This window comes from Pristiophorus japonicus, chromosome 5, assembly GCF_044704955.1.
Source record: "Pristiophorus japonicus isolate sPriJap1 chromosome 5, sPriJap1.hap1, whole genome shotgun sequence".
Classification (NCBI taxonomy): domain Eukaryota; kingdom Metazoa; phylum Chordata; class Chondrichthyes; family Pristiophoridae; genus Pristiophorus; species Pristiophorus japonicus.
Genome location: NC_091981.1, coordinates 89,177,620 through 89,194,427, shown reverse-complemented (window position 1 = coordinate 89,194,427; position 16,808 = coordinate 89,177,620).

Below are 16,808 nucleotides of genomic sequence, written 5' to 3'. Positions count from 1 at the left end.
TGACCATGGTTTGGATGGCTATGACATCAGACTCAGCGGAGCCTCCAGAGGTGCGTTACTCAGTTGCATGCAAGTGTTGCACTGATGTGCGCATGACTCCAAGTCCGTGTCACTGCCGGGCCACAAAACGTGAGACCTGGCAATGGCCTTTATCATGACAATACCGGGTACTGTGTAAATCTCACATGAAAGTTTACCTGCCTTTTTTTGGCATAACAACATGATTACCCCATAACAGACAATCAGACTGAATAGACAATTCATCTTTGCGGGGCTATAAGGCTTAATTTCATCCTGCATATCCCTGGGAATGGCAGACCAATTTCCATTTAGGACACACCTTTTTACGCTTGACAGTACAGGATCCTGGCTGGTCCAGGTCCTAATTTGGCGAGCCGTGATGGGTGACCCCTCGCTCTTGAAGGCATCCATGACCAGCAGCAAGTTTGCGGGCTGCGACATTTCCACCCCGGTTATGGGCAATGGTAGCCGGCTAAGTGCATCAGCACAATTTTTAGTGCCTGGTCTGTGGCGGCTGACATAATTATAAGCGGATAATATCAGTGCCCATCTTTGGATGTGAGACGAGGCATTGGTGTTTATACCTTTGTTCTCAGAAAACAATGAAATGAGCGGCTTGTGGTCTGTTTCAAGCACAAACTGAAGTCCAAACAGGCATTGGTGCAATTTCCTAACCCCATATACACATGCTAAAGCCTATTTTTCTATCATACTATAGGCTCTTTCAGCCTTAGACAGACTTCTGGACGCATTTACAACTGGTTGGAGTTTGCCTGATACATCGGCTTGCTGGAGCACATAACCAACCCCATATGATGAGGCGTCGCAGGCCAGCACTAACCACTTAGGGGGGTTATAGTGTACCGGTAATTTATTGGAACATAGCAGGTTCCTGGCCTTCTCAAAGGCTCTGTCTTGAGATTTGCACCAAACCCAGTCATTACCCTTTCTCAGCAACATGTACAAGGACTCTAGTAATGTGCTCAAATTAGGTAGAAAGTTAACAAAATAGTTGAGAAGACCCAGGAATGAATGCAGCTCCGTCACACTCTGGGGTCTGGTTGCATTCTTGATGGCCTCTGTCTTCGAGTCAGTAGGCCTGATGCCGTCTGCTGCAATCTTTCTCCCCGGGAATTTGAATTCTGGTGCCATGAAAATGCACTTGGAGCATTTTAGCCTGAGTCCCACTCTGTCCAGATGACTTAGAACCTCTTCTAGGTTGTGCAGGTGTTCAGTGGCATCGCGACCGGTGATCAGGATGTCATCTTGGAACACGATGGTTCTCAGGACGGACTTCAGAAAACTCTCCATGTTTCTCTGAAATATGGCTGCCAATGAACGAATTTCGAAAGGGCATCTGTGGTATATAAACAGTCTTTTGTGTGTGTTGATGCACGTCAGTTTTTTCGAAGATTCGACCAGCTCCTGTGTCATGTAAGCGGAGGTCAGGTCCAATTTGGTGAACGACTTCCCCTCCTGCTAGTGTTACAAACAGGTCATCAGCCTTGGGTAACGGGTACTGATCCTGTATTGAGACTCAGTTGATTGTTACCTTATAGTCGCCGCAGATCCTGACCGTGCCATCACTTTTCAACACCGGGACAATTGGACTGGCCCATTCGCTGAACTCGACTGGTGATATGATTACTTCCCATTGAAGTCTGTCCAGTTCGATCTCGACCTTCTCCCTCATCGCCCGAGCCTTGTGATGGATGGGTCTTGCATCTGAGCCTAGGTGGATCTGCACCTTGGCTTCCGTGAAGTTGCCGAAGTCTGGTTCGAACAACGAGGGAAATTTGCTCAGCACTTCAGCACACAAAGCGTCATCCATTGATGATAAGGCTTTAATATCATTCCAGTTCCATTTTATTTTCTCAATCCAACTCCCGCCGAACAGCATTGGGCCATTGCCTGGAACAATCCACAATGATAAATCATGCATAGCTCCATCGTATGATACCTTTACTGCCACGCTGCCAATGACTGGTATGAGTCCTTTGGTGTAGGTACGCAGCTTCGCATTGATTGGGCTCAGTTTATGTCTTTTTGCCTTAGTGTCCCACAGCTTTTCGAAAGCCTTGTGGCTCATTATTGACTAACTCGCACCCGTGTCCAATTCCATGGATACTGGAACCCCATTTAATTTAATTTCCAGCATTATTGGAGGAATTTTGGGAAAAGAATGTACCCCATACATTTCTTCAACCTGTACCTCAGGTTGAGTTGCCTGTGCCGCTCGATCCACGCTGGATCGATCACCTTCAGCCACGTGGTGTGTCGCAGCACGCTTGCTCAGTTGCGGATACATTTGCTGAAGGTGCCCCATTGTTGCATAGCCTTTTCACACGTATTGCTTGAATCGCCATTGATGGGCCCGATGATAGCCCCCACAACGCCAACAAGGTGAGATTTGATTCAACCCCGATGGCGGACTTTGAGCAGTTACAGGTCGTATGAACACGGACGAGTAGGCCCTGCCATGTGGAGCTCTGCCTGTCGATAATATTATTTTATGCACAGTACTTGCTGATGAGTTTCGATACTGGGAAGATATCTGTTTCGAATTTTCATCCATGGACATGCATGCCAGGGCGATCGTGATGGCCCTGCTCAGGTCTAGAGATTCAGCAGCCAGCAACTTTCGAAGGATGACCTCGTGGCCAATGTCAAGCTTGAAAAAGTCCCGAAGCATTTCCTCCAAAGCAGCTCCAAAGTTGCACGGCCCAGCAAGACGTCTCAGGTCGGCGACAAATTCCGCCACGTCCTGGCCCTCGGAGCGATTGTGCGTATAGAAACTATACCTCGCTTTCCTTCGGTTTAAAGTGGTTCCGAACCAGCGTATACAATTCATCGTAAGTCTTATCCATTGGTCGAGTCAGTGAGAGTAGATTCTTAATAAGGCCATAAATGTTTGACCCACAAATGGTGAGGAGAACCGCCCTGCACTTAATTGCATCATCGGTTCCTTCCAATCCGTTGGCTATGAAATACTGGTCGAGGCAATCAGTGAAATCCTCCCAGTCTTCCCCTTCCATGATTCTCTCCAAAATTCCAACAGACATGGTTGCGTGAAAGTTCGTATTTTTAACTCGTCGCCAATTGTTAAGTATCGAATAACTCCACGAGGCTAAGCACGGTGAGCTAGTTCAGGCATGACCTGACTCTAGTTTATTTACTCTCAAAGTGAAGATTCAACATGACTGCCAACATTATATATACGGCTTGCACGTGTCTGCCAGTGACCATTAGGGCTCCGACAGTCGCACCCTCCGGTGGCAGGTAAAACCCATTTAACATACATAACAGAAAGCTATCAGGAAGGAGGACGACCAGGAAGGAAGGCAATGGAAGGCTGTGACCAGGGTCCGGCAATGATCTGTGGAAATGCAACGGAGATGGGAGGAGCATTCCAGCAACTTCTGGCTCCACATTCAGGTCAGTATTTTTTTTTAATTACCTTTTTTTAGTGGTGGCCTGCAGCAGCCCCATTAAGGACCACGAGTTAGGCTGCATGTTGACCTGTTTCCCTCAAAGCAGCTGACCAGGTCCCGGAGCAATCAATTTTGCACAAGTGGCTTCCAATAGGTGTTAGACCCTTTATTTGCATATGCAATGGATCTGATGCCTGTTTCAGTGTGGGCTCTGGATGCCTACTTTTTTGCCTACATAAATATGGCAGGTGGTGCACTCCTATCTCGTAATGAACACATGCCGCCTGACCACCATATTAGAGGCCGAGGTTCCTAGTTAGCAACTGAAAAATGGACATGATGCCATCAAATTTCTCGGCCATTGAGCCATTGCACGGCTGTTCCTACATAATCTCCTAGCAATTATCAGAAAACAGCACTGGTTGGGGTTGAGGAGCAGACTATTTATTTAGCTTCTCATACAGTATCACAAAAATATTCTTCAGGTGAACTTTTGGGAACTAAAATAAACAAAAGTATTGTGAAACAATTTAATCAATCATATGAAATTATCACATTTAATATAATATATTTGAGAGCATTGTAATGTAAGAAATGTTATAAGGAGAAATTAATCATTTCTTTTTCATAGCTGACATTGCAAGTACAAAAATACAGTGCAATATTCTTCCTTTAATAGTCATGAACTATAATACCTAAACTGTGATTAAGATGAGTGAACATTTACTGGACAGACCATTTTCTTTGCGAATGCAAATCTCTTTCATCACATCTCACTGTCGATTATTTTTCCTAAATAGAACATCATATTACATGAAGGCCGTTAAGCACTGTGAGAAAGCAGAATGTGACTGTGCATTGTAGAGTAGGTAGTGTAGGGTGTTTGTTTTTCACTCTACTCTGATTCTTCGACCTCAGAACTTATAATGGGAAAGGGCAATACGTGGCACAAAATTTAGGCTTAACCTAGTGTCAGTTTTATTACGCTCAAAAAATCAACTAAATCTACAGGACTAGACTTCTGAGAGAAATCGACTGGAAACATACAATCACTCTTCCTGGCTGTAGCTATTGTAGGTTCGTGGTCATTGGTTCTGTGACCGGTTGGTTCTTCTTCTGGCCGTTCTCTGCAGTGCTGTTCCCTTCGAGTACGTTCCGTACTACATGTCCTTCCGTCCGTTCATCTGTTCGTTCTTTTGATCTGTGTCCATCTGTGCACGTGTCCTTCTACTTCTTCTGTGTGCTGCTTCTTCAGTCTGTTCCTGTCCTTCTGTCTTCTGCTGAGCTGCTTCTAGCTCGCATATTTATATCCAGGTTTTTGACTAATCTCCCACCACTGCAGTTTTGATAAAGTGTTTGCATCAATACATTGTTTTGTGGTCCCCTTGGTTGATTGACTGCAATAATGGACTCGTCTGTTTTCCCATTTGCACACCAAGTCTGAAAGGCTCAAGTTGATTTCTCATTTTAACACCTCTTTCCCAAAAAATGTGCACCTGGTGTGGTTCCTTTGTTGTCCGGTCTTTTTACAGACTTGGTGTCTCCAGTGGGTTTGTTTTTCCCCACCCTGGTCAATCAAGTTCAGGGCCTCACACAACAACTCCATTGTTGTTATGCATGAATTCAGTTTTGGTTCCTGATCACAGAATGTTGTTAATTGTCCAGCTTAATTCCAAAAGCTTGTATTAAATTCCAAAACTTTAGATTAAAATTTTTAGTTCATGGTCTCCTTCTGTGCTTTTCTGAAGATTAGTAACCTGACAGTAGTCCTATTTCGTTCTCAACATGCTTACAGATACAAAGAAATTCAAGGCTCCCTGGACTCAGTGGGGTTAAAATTTGGGCAGGATACCACACTGCAAATGGAATTCTGAGGTAGGAAGTGCCCTGATATTGGGTCATGGGCCTCATTAACATCAAGCCTTACTCATGAACAGGTAATTGGGGGCCAAGGAGGGGAAATGGAAGCCTGGGGGCGATTGGAGGCTTTGTCAGGAGGGAGATAGGAAGTCGAGTTGAGGGAGTGTTGGCGAACGGGGGCGGGGGGGAGGCAGGGAGGGGGCAGCAATGGCCTGCATTTTTTAAATGTGGTGTTTAGAAGGAGCACTCCTGCTCTTCCCAGCTCTACATTCAGGTAAGTAACTTTCAAAAACTCACCTTTCTGATAGCAGGCAGTCCCAAGTTCTGGTTTTAATGAGTGGGGGCGTGAAAACAGATGTTAGACCTCAGATCTAGCAGTTCAAAACTAGGCATCTATGAGATGCTGTGGGCCATCAGCAGCAGCAAAATTGTATTCCACCACAACCTGTAACCTCATGGCCCGGTATATCGTTCACTCTACCATTACCATCAAGCCAGGTCACAAACCCTGGTTTAATGAAGTGAGCAGAGGAGCATGCCAGGAGCAACACCAAAATGAGGTGCCAACCTGGGGAAGCTGCAACACAGGACTACATGCATGCTAAAAAGGGGAAGCAGCATGCGAAGGATAAGTGATCTCACAACCAATGGATCAGATCGAAGCTCTGCAGTCCTGCAACATCCAGACATGAATGGTGGTGGTCCATTAAACAACTAACTGAAGGAGGAGACTTCATGAATATCCCCATGCTCAATGATGGCGGAGCCCAGCATGTGATTGCAAAAGACAAGGCTGAAACATTTGCAACCATCTTCAGCCAGAAGTGCCGAGTGGATGATCCATATTGGCCTCCTCCTGAGGTCCACACCATCACAGAAACTAATCTTCAGCCAATTCGATTCACTCCACTTGAAATCAAGAAATGGCTGAGCGCACTGGATACAGCAACGGCTATGGGCCCCGACACCATCCCAACTATCGTGCTAAAGATTTGTGCTCCAAAAGTAGCCGTGCCTCTAGCCAAGCTGTTCCAGTACAGTTACAACATTGGCATCTACCCGACAATGTGGAAAACTGCCCAAGTATGTCCTGTTCACAAAAAGTAGGACAAATCTAATCCAGCCAATTACAGCCCCATCATTCTACTCTCAATCATCAGCAAAATGATGGAACGTGTCATCAGCAATGCTATCAAGCAGCACTTACTCACAAATAACCTGCTCACCGATACCCAATTTGAGTTCCACCAGGACAACTCGGCTCCAGACCTCATTACAGCATTGGTCCAAACATGGAAAAAGAGTTGAATACCAGAGATGAGGTGAGAGTGACTGCCCTTGACATCAAGGTAGCATTTGACTGAGCATGGCACCAGAAGCCTTAGTAAAACTGGTCAATGGGAATCAGGGGAAAATTCTCCACTGGATGGAGTCATATCTAACACAAAGGAAGATGGTTCTGGTGGTTGGAGGTCAATTATCACAGCTCCAGAACATGGATGCAGGAGTTCCTCAGGTCAGTGTCCTTGACCCAACCATCTTCAGCTGCTTCATCAATGACCTTCCCTACATCACATGGTCAGAAGTGGGATTGTTCGCTGATGACTACACAATGTTCTGTGCCGTGCGCAACGCCTCAGATAATGAAGTAGTCCATGGCTACATGCAGCAAGACCTTGATGACATTCAGGCTTGGGCTGATAAGTGGCAAGTAACATTCATACTACACAAGTACCAGGCAATGACTATCGCCAAAGAACGAGAATCAACGGCATTACCACTGCTGAATCCACCAACATCAACACCCTGGGGTCAGCATTGACTAGAAACTTAACTGGACCAACCACATAAATAATGTGGCAACAAGAACAGGTCAGTGGCTGGCTATTCTGTGGCAAGTGCCTCACCTCCTGACTCCCATCTATAATGCACAAGTCTGGAGTGTGATGTAATACTCTCCACTTGCCTGGATGAGTGCAGTTTCAACACTCAAGAAGCTCGATACCATCCAGGACAAAGCAGCCCACTTCATTAGCACCCCATCCACCATCTTAACCGTGCACTCCCTCCACCACCGTCATACCGTGGCTGCTGTGTGTACCATCTACAAGATGCAATGCAGCAACTCGCCAAGGTTCTTCGGCAGCAGCTTCAAAACCTGCGACCATTACCACCTAGAAGGTCAAGGGCAACAGGCACATGGGAACTCCATCACCTGCAAGTTCCCCTCTAAGCCAGTCATACACCATCCTGACTTGGAAATAAATCATCATTCCTTCATCATCGCTGGATCAAAATCCTGGAACTCCCTCCCTCACAGCACATGGGAGTATCTTCACCTCACGGACTGCAACGGTTCAAGAAAAGCATCTCACCCTAACCTTCTCAAGGGCAATTAGGAATGGGCATTAAATGCTGGTCTTGCCAGCAACACCCATATCCCATGAATGAATAAAAAAAAGATGCAAATATATATCTTGTAGCCAAATTAAGTAATTTAAGGGTTAAGTCATGGCAGGAGAGCCCAGACTCATGTCATGCTCCTCCTGTGCTATGTGGGAAGTCAGGGACGCTTCCAGTGTCCCTGACGACTACATGTGCAAGAAGTGTATCCTGCTGCAGCTCTTGATAGACCGCATTGCAATACTGGAACTGCGCATGGATTCACTCTGGAGCATTTGCAATGCTGAGGATGTCGTGAATAGCACGTTTAGTGACTTGGTCACACCGCAGGTAAAGGTTACACAGGCAGATAAGGAATGGGTGACCATCAGGAAGAGCAGTGGAAGGGAGGTAGTGCAGGGGTCCCATGCGGTCACCTTCCTCCTAAACAGATACACAGTTTTGGGTACTGTTGGGAGAGATGACTCATCAGGGGAAGGCAGTAGCAGCCAAGTTCATGGCACCAGGGGTGGCTCTGCTGCACAGGAGGGCAGGAAAAAGAGTGCGAGAGCTATAACGATAGGGGATTCTATTGTAAGGGAAATAGATAGGCGTTTCTGCGGCCGCAAACGAGGTGCCAGGATGGTATCTTGCCTCCCTGGTGCAAGGGTCAAGGATGTCTTGGAGCAGCTGCAGCACATTCTGGAGGGGGAGGGTGAACAGCCAGCTGTCGTGGTACATATAGGTACCAATGATATGGGTAAAAAATGGGATGAGGTCCTACAAGCTGAGATTAGGGAGCTAGGAGTTAAATTAAAGAGTAGGGCCTCAAAGGTAGTAATCTCAGGATTGCTACCAGTACCATATGCTAGTCAGAGTAGGAATGGCAGGAGAGCTAAGAAGAATAAGTGGCTTGAGGAATGGTGCAGCAGGGAGGGAGTCAAATTCCTGGGACATTGGAACCGGTTCTGGGGAAGGTGGAACCAGTACAAACCGGATGGTCTGCACTTGGGCAGGACTGGAACCAATGACTTGGGGGGAGTGTTTGCTAGTGCTGTTGGGTAGGGGTTAAACTAATATGGCCAGGGGATGGGAACCTATGCAGGGAGACAGAAGGAAGTAAAATGGCGGCAGGAGCAAAAGATTGACAGAAGAAAGGTGAACTTGGAGGACAGAGAAACCCAAGGCAAAAATCAAAAAGGGCCACATTACAACAAAATTCTAAAGGGACAAAGTGTTTTACAAAGACAAGCCTGAAGGCTCTGTGCCTCAATGCGAGGATTATTCGTAATAAGATGGACGAATTAACTGCGCAGGCAGCTATTAATGAATATGATATAATTGGGATTACAGAGACATGGCTCCAGGGTGACCAAGGCTGCAATCTCAACATCCAGGGCGATTCAACATTCAGGAAGGATAGACAGAAAGGAAAAGGAGCAGGGTAGCGTTGCTGGTTAAAGAGGAAATTAATGCGATAGTAAGAAAGGACATTAGCTTGGATGATTTTGAATCTTTATGGGTAAAGCTGCGAAATACCAAAGGACAGAAAACGCTAGTGGGTGTTGTGTACAGACCACCAAACCATAGTAATGAGGTTGGGAACAGCATCAAACAAGAAATTAGGGATGTGTGTTTATCATGGGCGACTTTAATCTACATATAGAATGGGCTAACCAAACAGTTAGCAATAGGGTGGAGCAGGATTTCCGGGAGTGTATTAGGGATGGTTTTTGAGACCAATATGTCGAGGAACCAACTAAAGGGCTGGCCATTCTAGATTGGGTGATGAATAATGAGAAAGGACTAATTAGCAATCTTATTGTGCGAGGCCCTTTGGAGAAGAGTGACCATATAATGGTAGAATTCTTTATTATGGTGGAGAATGACACAGTTAATTCAGAGATTAGGGTCCTGAACTTAAGGAAAGGTAATTTCGATGGGATGAGACATGAATTGGCTAGAATAAACTGCCGAATGATAGGCAATGGCAAACATTTAAAGATCACATGGATGAACTTCAACAATTATACATCCCTGTCTGGAGTAAAAATAAAACGATAAGGTGGCTTAATTGTGGCTAACAAGGAAAATTAGGGATAGTGTTAAATCCAAGAAAGAGGCATATAAATTGGCAGAAAAAGCAGCAAACCTGAGGACTAGGAGAAATTTAGAATTCAGCAGAGGAGGACAAAGGGTTTAATTAGGAGGGGGAAAATAGATTATGAGCGGAAGCTTGCTGGGAATATAAAAACTGACTGCAAAAGCTTCTATAGATATGTGAAGAGAAAAAGATTAGTGAAGACAAATGTAGGTCCCTTGCAGTCAGAATCAGGTGAACTTATAATGAGGAACAAAGAAATGGCAGACCAATTGAACAATTGTTCTGTCTTCACTAAGGAAGACACAAATAACCTTCCGGAAATACAAGGGGACCGAGGGTCTAGAGAGAAGGAGGAACTGAGGGATATCTTTATTCGTTTGGAAATTGTGTTAGGGAAATTGATGGGATCGAAGGCCAATAAATCCCCAGGGCCTGATAGTCTGCATCCCAGAGTACTGAAGGAAGTGGCCCTAGAAATAGTGGATGCATTGGTGATCATTTTCCAACAGTCTATCGACACTGAATCAGTTCCTATGGACTAATGTAACACCACTTTTTTTAAAAAAGGAGGGAGAGAGAAAACGGGGAATTATAGATCGGTTAGTCTGACATCAGTCATGGGGAAAATGTTGGAATCAATTATTAAAGATGAAATAGCAGTGCATTTGGAAAGCAGTGACAGGATCGGTCCAAGTCAGCATGGATTTATGAAAGGGAAATCATGCTTGACAAATCTTCGAGAATTTTTTGAGGATGTAACTAGTAGAGCGGACAGGGGAGAACCAGTGGATGTGGTGTATTTCTTACAAGGTCCCACACAAGAGATTGGTGTGCAAAATTAAAGCACATGGTATTTGGGGTAATGTATTGACGTGGATAGAGAACTGGTTGGCAGACAGGAAGCCGAGAATAGGGATAAATGGGTCCTTCTCAGAATGGTAGGCAGTAACTAGTGGGGTGCCGCAGGGCTCAATGCTGGGACCCCAGCTATTTACAATATACATCAATGATTTAGCTGTGAGGAGGATGCTAAGAGGTTGCAGGGTTACTTGGATAGGTTAGGTGAGTGGGCAAATGCATGGCAGATGCAGTATAATGTGGATAAATGTGAGGTTATTCACTTTGGTGGCAAAAATATGAAGGCAGAATATTATCTGAATGGTGGCAGATTAGGAAAGGGGAAGTGCAACCAGACCTGGGTGTCATGGTACATCAGTCATTGAAAGTTGATATGCAGGTACAGCAGGCAGTGAAGAAGGCCAATGGCACATTGGCCTTCATAGCTAAGGGATTTGAGAAGAGGAGCTCGGAGGTCTTAATGCAGTTGTACAGGGCCTTGGTGAGGCCTCCCCTGGAATATTGTGTTCAGTTTTGGTCTCCTAATCTGGGGAATTACATTCTTGCTATTGAGGGAGTGCAGCGAAGGTTCACCAGACTGATTCCCAGGATGGCACCCCTGACATATAAGGAGAGACTGGATTGACTCGGCCTGTATTCACTGGAGTTTAGAAGAATGAGTGGGGATCTCATAGAAATATAAAATTCTGGCAGTACTGTATTGACGTGGATAAAGAAGTGGTTGGCAGAGAGTCAGGATAAACGGGTCCTTTTCAGAATGGCAGGCAGTGACTAGTGGAGTGCCGCAGGGCTCAGTGCTGGGACCCCAGCTCTTTACCATATACATTAATGATTTGGATGAAGGAATTGAGTGTAATATCTCCAAGTTTGCCGATGACACTAAACTGGGTGGTGGTGTGAGCTGTGAGGGGGACGCAAAGAGGCTGCAGGGTGACTTGGACAGGTTAGGTGAGTGAGCAAATGCATGGCAGATGCAGTATAATGTGGATAAATGTGAGGTTATCCATTTTGGGGGCAAAAACACAAAGGCAGAATATTATCTGAATTGCGGCAGATTAGGAAAAGGGGAGGTGATACGAGACCTGGGTTTCATAGTTCATCAGTCATTGAAGGTTGGCATGCAGGTACAGCAGGTGGTGAAGAAGGCAAATGGTATGTTGGCCTTCATAGCTAAGGGATTGGAGTATAGGAGCAGGGAGGTCTTACTGCAGTTGTACAGGGCCTTAATGAGGCCACACCTGGAATATTGTGTTCAGTTTTGGTCTCCTAATCTGAGGAAGGACGTTCTTGCTATTGAGGGAGTGCAGCGAAGGTTCACCAGGCTAATTCCAGGGATGGCTGGACTGTCATATGAGGAGAGACTGGATCAACTGGGCCTTTATTCACTGGAGTTTAGAAGGATGAGGGGTGATCTGATAGAAACATTTAAAATTCTGACGGGCTGGACAGGTTAGATGCAGAAAGAATGTTCCTGATGTTGGGGAAGTCCAGAACCGGGGACATGGTCTAAGGATAAGGGGTAAACCATTTAGGACTGAGATGAGGAGAAAGTTCTTCACTCAGAGAGTTGTTAACCTGTGGAATTCCCTGCCACAGAGAGTTGTTGATGCCAGTTCATTGGATATATTCAAGAGGGAGTTAGATCTGGCCCTTACGGTTAAAGGGATCAAGGGGTATGGAGAGAAAGCAGGAAAGGGGTACTGAGGTGAATGATCAGCCATGATCTTATTGAATGGTGATGCAGGATTGAAGGGCCGAATGGCCTACTCCTGCAACTATTTTCTATGTTTCTATGTTTCTACACATGGAGGCAGAGGGCATGGCTGAGGTACTAAATGAGTACTTTGCATCTGTCTTTACCAAGGAAGAAGATGCTGCCAAAGTCATAGTGACAGATGTACCGTTTTGGATACTGTTGGTGGAGATGACTCATCAGGGGAAGGCAGCAGCAGCCAAATTCATGGAACCATGGGTGGCTCTGCTGCACAGGAGGGCAGGAAAAAGTGTGGAAGCGCTATAGTGGTCGGGGATTCTACTGCAAGGGGAATAAATAGGCATTTCTGCGGCCGCAATCGAGACTCCAGGATGGTATGTTGCCTCGCTGGTGCAAGGGTCAAGGATGTCTCGGAGTATCTGCAGGGCATTTTGGAGGGGGAGGGTGAACAGCCGGTTATCGTGGTGCATATAGGTACCATAGACATAGGTAAAAAACTGGATGAGATCCTACATGCTGAATTAGGGAGCTAGGAGTTAAATTAAAAAGCAGGACCTCAAAGGTAGTAACCTCAGGATTGCTACCAGTGCCTTGTGCTAGTCAGAGCAGAAATGGCAGAGTAGTTAAGATGAATACGTGGCTTGAGGAATGGTGCAACAGGGAGGGATTCAAATTCCTGGGACTTTGGAACTGGTTCTGGGGAGGTGGGACCAGTACAAACTGGACAGTTTGCACCTGGGCATGACCGGAACCAATGTCCTAGGGGGACTGTTTGCTCGTGCTGTTGGGGAAGGTTTAAACTAATATGGCAGGGGAATGGGAATCCATGCAGGGAGACAGATGGAAGTAAAATGGAGGCAGAAGCAAAAGGTAGAAAGGAGATAAGGAAAGATGGAGGGCAGAGAAATCAAAGGCAAAAATCAAAAAGGGCCACATTACACATAATTCTAAAAGGACAAAGTGTGTTAAAAAACAAGCCTGAAGGCTCTATGTCTCAATGCGAGGAGCATTCGTCTTAAGGTGGATAAATTAACTGCGCAGATAGCTGTTAACGGATATGATGTAATTGGGATTACGAAGACATAGCTGCAGTGTGACCAAGGCTGGGAACTCAACATCCAGGGGTATTCAATATTCGGGAAGGATAGACAGAAAGGAAAAGTAGGTGGGGTAGGGTTGCTGGTTAAAGAGGAGATTAACGCAATAGTAAGGAAGGACATTAGCTTGGATGATGTGGAATCTGTATGGGTAGAGCTGCGGAATACCAAAGGCAGAAAACGCTAATGGGAGTTGTGTACAGACCACCAAACATGGGTAGTGAGGTTGGGGATGGCATCAAACAGGAAATTAGGAATGCGTGCAATAAAGGTACAGCAGTTATCATGGGTGACTTTAATCGACATATATATTGGGCTAACCAAACTGGTAGCAATACGGTGGAGGACGATTTCCTGGAGTGTATTAGGGATGGTTTTCTCGATCAATATGTCGAGGAACCAACTGGAGAGCATGCCATCCCAGACTGGGTCTTGTGTAATGAGAGAGGATTAATTGGCAATCTAGTTGTGCGAGGCCCCTTGGGGAAGAGTGACCATAATAGCGTAGAATTCTTCATCAAGATGGAGAGTGGCACAGTTAATTCAGAGACTAAGGTCCTGAACTTAAAGAAACGTAACTTCGATGGTATGAGACATGAATTGGCTAGGATAGACTGGCGAATGATACTTAAAGGGTTGACGGTGGATAGGCAATGGCAGAAATTTAAAGATCACATGGATGAACTTCAGCAGTTGTACATCCCTGTCTGGCGTAAGAATAACATGGGGAAGGTGGCTCAACCGTGACTAACAAGGGAAATTAGGGGTAGTGTTAAATCCAAGGAAGAGGCATATAAATTGGTCAGAAAAAGCAGCAAACCTGAGGACTGGGAGAAATTTAGACTTCAGCAGAGGAGGACAAAGGGTATAATTAGGAGGGGGGAAATAGAGTATGAGAGTAAGCTTGCAAGGAAGATAAAAACTGACTGCAAAAGCTTCTATAAATATGTGAAGAGAAAACAATTAGTGAAGACAAATGTAGGTCCCTTGCAGTCAGAATCAGGTGAATTTATAATGGGGAGCAAAGAAATGGCAGACCAATTGAACAAATACTTTGGTTCTGTCTTCACTCAGGAAGACACAAATAACCTTCCGGAAATACTAGGGGACCGAGAGTCTCGCGAGAAGGAGGAACTGAAGGAAATCTTTATTAGTCAGGAAATTGTGTTAGGGAAATTGATGGGATTGAAAGCCGATAAATCCCCAGGGCCAGACAGTCTGCATCACAGAACACTTAAGGAAGTGGCCTGAGAAATAGCAAACACATTGGTGGTCATTTTCCAACATTCTATAGACTCTGAATCAGTTCCTATGGATTGGAGGGTAGCTAATGTAACCCCACTTTTTAAAAAGGAGGGAGAGAGAAAACTGGGAATTATAGACTGGTTAGCCTGACATCAGTAGTGGGAATAATGTTGGAAACAATTAATACAGACGTAATATCAGCGCATTTGGAAAGCAGTGACAGGATCGGCCTAAGTCAGCATGGATTTATGAAAGGGAAATCATGCTTGACAAATCTTCTCGAATTCTTTGCGGATGTAACTGGTAGAGTGGACAGGGAGAACCCGTAGGTGTGGTATATTTGGATTTTCAAAAGGCTTTTGACAAGGTCCCACACAAGGGATTAGTGTGCAAAATTAAAGCACATGGTATTGGGGGTAATGTATTGACGTGGACAGAGAACTGTTTGGCAGACAGGAAGCAAAGAGTAGGAATAAACAGGTCCTTTTCAGAAAGGCAGGCCGTGACTAGTGGGGTACCGCAAGGTTCAGTGCTGGGACCCCAGCTATTTACAATGTACATTAATGATTTGGATGAAGGAATTGAATGTAAGATCTCCAAGTTTGCAGATGACGCTAAGCTGGGTGGCAGTGTGAGCTGTGAGGAGGATGCTAAGAAGCTGCAGAGTGATTTGGACAGATTAGGTGAGTGGGCAACTGCATGACAGATGCAGTATAATATAGATAAATGAGAGGTTATCCACTTTGGTGGCAAAAACAGGGAGGCAGAATATTATCTGAATGGTGACAGATTCGGAAAAGGGGAGGTGCAATGAGACCTGGATGTCATGGTACCAGTCATTGACATTTGGCATGCAGGTACAGCAGGTGGTGAAGAAGGCAAATGGCATGTTGCCCTTCATAGCGAGAGGATTTGAGTATAGGAGCAGGGAGATCTTACTGCAGTTGTACAGAGCGTTGATGAGGCCACACTTTGAATTTGGCCTCCTAATCTGAGGAAGGACATTCTTGCTATTGAGGGAGTGCAGCGAAGGTTCAGCAGACTGATTCCCGAGATGGTAGAACTGACATGTGAAGAAAGACTGTATCGACTAGGGTTATATTCACTGAAATTTAGAAGAATGAGAGGGGATCTCATAGAAACATATAAAATTCTGACGGGATTGGACAGGTCAGATGGTTGTGCAGATTCGAAGGTCCGAATGGCCTAATCCTGCACCTATTTTCTATGTTTCTATGAAAGAGTAGGTAGTTGAGATACTGGATTGGATAAAAATTGATAAAGATGAAATACTGGAAAGGCTGGCTGTACTTCAAGTTGATAAGTCACCAGGATTGGATGGGATACATCCTAGGATGCTGAGGGAAATAAGAGTGGAAATTGCTGGGGTACTGGCCATAATCTTCCAATCCTCCTTAGATACAGGGGTGATGCCAGAGGACTGGAGAATTTCAAATGTTATGCCCTTATTCAAAAAAGGGTGAAAGGATAAACCCAGTGACTGCAGACATGTCAGTTTAACCTCAGTAGTGGGGAAGTTTTTAGAAACGATAATCCAGGACAACATTAATAGTCACTTAGACAAGTGTGGATTAATTAAGGAAAGCTCGCATGGATTTATCAAAGGAAAATCGTGTTTAACTAATTTGATTGAGTTTTTTTGATGAGGTAACAGAGAGGGTTGATGAGGGAAATACAGCTGATGTGGTGTACATGTACTTCCAAAAGTCATTTGATAAAGTGCCACATAATAGGCTTGCCAGAAAATTTGAAGCCAATGGAATAAAAGGGACAGTGGCAGCATGGATATGAAATTGGATATGTAAGTAGTGGTGAACCGTTGTTTTTTTGGCTGGAGGAAGATAGACAGTGGTGTTCCGCAGGGGTCGGTGCTTTTCTTGATATATATTAATGACTAGGACTTGGGTGCACAGGGCACAATATAAAAATTTGCAGATGACACAAAACTGGAAGTATAGTGAACAGTGAGGAGGATAGTGATAGATTGCAAGAGAACATCGACAGGCTGGTGGAATGAGCAGATACATGACAGATGAAATTTAACAAAGAAAAGTGCAAAGTGATACATGTTGTTA